The 3,675-nt window shown below is 43.2% G+C and overlaps 1 pseudogene; it reads right to left on the reverse strand.

Moving 5' to 3' along the window:
- Positions 1 to 2,215: 2,215 nt before the first annotated feature.
- On the reverse strand, positions 2,216 to 3,216 carry LOC143380416 (3'(2'),5'-bisphosphate nucleotidase 1 pseudogene; annotated as a pseudogene).
- Between the last annotated feature and the right edge of the window lie 459 nt (positions 3,217 to 3,675).

Below are 3,675 nucleotides of genomic sequence, written 5' to 3' on the forward strand. Positions count from 1 at the left end.
ATCCCAGGCAATCTGGCATATCTCCTAACTTTTCCAGTAGGGTCAGTTTTTATCTGCCTTAGGTCTTGAAGGGGGAAGAGGGTATGTACTTTGATCAGCTCAAATTTTTCTCTTGATTTTTTTTCTCAGTGAGTCCAAGATTTTTTCTCTTCATAGCAGATATCATAGCTAAGTCTACTTTACACTGTTGGCATAATTTAGGATTTTCTCTTAGAGCAACGAAAATCTGAACATACAGCACCTCACACCATTTCCTTTTTGTAAATTTTATCAAACTGTAAAATTGTATTAAAATTGATATTTCCCTCAGGTGGCCAGGTTTCTCCATCAGAGTTTGTATTGAGGCCAGGCCAAGAAAATGAGGCGCTTTGTCTTGAGCGTCTGAGGTTCAAAACTATCCCAATTTTTCAATATGCAGGCTAGTGGTGCACCTGGCGTATTGGAGAGAGAGAAGCTCCCATCTGAGTGAGAAGAAAACAGGACTCAGGCGCCCACGCTGCGCCAGAGAAAACTGTTCTCATTAGGGACGTCTCCCTAGGTTTGAGCTTCCTAAACGGTCCAGAAAACCCGTCTCTCACCTTGCTTTGCCAAGGGGTTTCTGGTCCCCTTTAGCAAAGTGCTAGGGTCTCAGTTTGCCCTGTGCCAGGGACCCTGGGAGGATTCAGACTTAAGGGCATTACTGCATCCTCCTGGCCACTAAAAACCCATTGTAAAAGAGAAACATGTTCTCTTTTGTTGCCTTTGCTCTGTAGACTAGCAGATTACCTGAGGAGTTGATTCTAAAAATGCCTCTCTAGCAGCTTAAAGAGAGCACAGCTCATTTTAAACATTGGGTGGTAAAACAGACTATTGAAAGTTACCTATGCACCTTAGGAAACCTGGTCAGATTTTACTAATTATCTCATGCCTTTCTCAGTCTCAACCCGAATTGCTAACATTTCTGACCTGTGAAGGAAGGGGCGCATCCAGGAGGGATTGGATGCGGGGTTTGGAGTGTTGCGTAACCCATATGGAGGCAAATGTGATTGGGGCTTTCCCTCAGTGCCATTCATCTACCGATCACCCTAGATACCCCTGGGGGCTGTCGGGAGGAGGCTCAAGAGAAAGGAACCTTAAGAATCGTCTGAGAGTAGCCCAGACCAGAATTCCGCAGTTGTTCCAAACTTTTCCCCCCACCTCCATGCATCCGAGGCAGATCGGGATTCAGGACACCGTGTACTCACGCCAATTGCTCTCCGGGCCCAGACAGAAAAGTTGGAAGCGACTTTGGCAGAACCCAACATGCCTGCTCTGTATTGAACAGGTGATTAAGAGCTGCCTAGGCCGAGAAACCTCTCACCCGAGTCTTGAAGAGTGGCGGCTGCACTAGTTGCATTTAAGTAGCTGTCAGGTGCCCACCTTACCCTCCAGAGAAAAAGAGAGAGAAAGATGCACCTCAAACAGACATGGGGTGCGTGCACTTACCTCGGTGTAGAATCTCGGTATGGGACCTCCAATATGAAACCGCTGTTGACCGGTGACGAGTTCTTGCTTCCCCAATGTTGAAGAATAACACCAGAAAGCACACGCCGAGGCAAGGTCAGAGTAGAAATTAGAAATTTATTAAAGGACAGCAGAAAAGACTTCTCCCGGAGGAAGAAGGGGACCCAAAAGGTGGGAATCCGTGGAAGGGCTGTTCTTTCCCCTTTTTATAGTTCTTTCAGTGATGGAATGTAGGTTGGAAGAGGGGTGGGACACAGGTGGGCCAAAGAAGTAATCTGGTCAGGAAGGACTTCTGAGTCAGCACCTTCAAGTTTGCTGGGGGCTGTTTCCTGGGCTCCATTAACATTTCTTTGAGGTGGACTTTGGCCTAGGGCCTTTTCAGGACTTCATTAACATTCCATGAGTTGTCCTGCGTTTTCCCTGAGTCATTCCGAGCATGGCCTCCATTTTAGATTTCACTCGATATTAGACCCAATTTATCTAACTACACTGACTACCTAACTTTAAATCTGGCTTCAAAAGGACACACAAAATTTATTACATGCCTAAGGCAAAGTAGTATTAGACTCCAATAAAACGAAATTTTTTAACCCCATTCTCTATCTTTAAGTAACTACTATAAATCACTGATCAATGATGAAAAAAGGTAGAATACTAATTCCATTCAATCAGTTTTTGAAATGTACTGTTTTGAGAAACAAGTCCTTTGGACTAAAAAAAATGAAAATTTTCTCTAAGGAACAAGTGCATTTTTAACAGATTCTTGAACTCGGCTCACATAGTAGACATAATTCCTCAGTGTGGCCAGGACCCCTTCGGAGTTCATATGCTTCACTTCCTTATTGTACTGAAGGGCATTTCCATGGATATCGGTTAACTTGCCTCCCACAGCATGTAAGAAAACTTCAGGAGCACAAGTGTCCCATTTCTTACATCCAGGGCTTGCAAATACATAAGCAGAAGCTTTGCCTTCAATCAGCTGAATGATCTTATTTCCTGCTCCTCCTACTCACAGCACATCATCAGGGTTCATAGCAGAAACACAGTCTGTAACCAACTTGTTGCTATGGGATCGGGTAGTTGTGATAATGTGTTTCCCGGCAGGGACTTATTTCAGCTGAAACCCAAAGGCACCTAAACCTAATACTCCCCAGATTGTCCTCCCCAACACAGCATCTGGTCCTGCCTGGTAATTGTAATATGGTTGGTTAATAATGCCTGCTATGGCTTTTCCTTCATAGGCAATTCCAATAAGAACCGTTACATTGTCAAGAAGACCTTCAGTATATTCCTTGGTACCATCCAGAGGATCAACCCAAACCACAAGGTCTTCCTCTTTAATAGCACTGTACTGTGATGGTCATGGTTGCTTCAATATTTCCTCCCACTGACCATCTTCAATCAGCTCTTGATCCACTTCTTCAGGAGGGAGATCCTCTTCCCCTATAATTGTCAGTTTGGGGAATTTCCGTGCCAGTGAAGAACATATGCTCATCTGTACTAGTCGGTCAGCTTTGGTCTGCAGGTCTGTTGCAGAGGTCTTTTCCAGGATACCCAGGTCTCCTTCAGCAATAACACATTTAACTATAGTTCCTGCCTTCTGAGCAATAGAATACGCTGAAGCTACCAATCGCATCAACACAGTGTGACTCGAAGCCATGATGCTCCTTTGTCAAATTTGCAAGAACAGCGGACAAAAGACGCTCTAGGGGTAACCCAACTGGGTTACCAAACCACAGGTCCCTCGGTATGTCCAGTAGTGTGTTTCTGTGCAGCCAATACCAACATATATTATTAATTGTATTCATGATAATTGCTATTCTGACTGGAGTAAGATAGAATTTCAGTGTAGTTTTAATTTGCATTTTTCTAATTGCTAGAGATTTTGAACACTTTTCATATATTTGTTGAACATTTATATGTGTTTTTCTGTGAAGTACCTGTTCAGTTCCTTTGCCCATTTATTGTATTGTTTGGATTATTTGTGTGTGTGTATGTGTGTGTGTGTGTGTGTGTGTGTGTGTGTATGTGTGTTTGTGTGAAGTTTTTTGAGTTTTTTATATAATCTTGAGGTTAATACTCTATCTGAGGTGCAGGTGGTAAAGACGTTTTCTCATCTGTATCTCTTCATGCCCTTGATTATTTCCTTTTTGGTTTGATACTTTTCTGTTTACTGATTCTTGATTTTACTTC

Source organism: Callospermophilus lateralis, chromosome 14, assembly GCF_048772815.1.
Source record: "Callospermophilus lateralis isolate mCalLat2 chromosome 14, mCalLat2.hap1, whole genome shotgun sequence".
NCBI lineage: Eukaryota > Metazoa > Chordata > Mammalia > Rodentia > Sciuridae > Callospermophilus > Callospermophilus lateralis.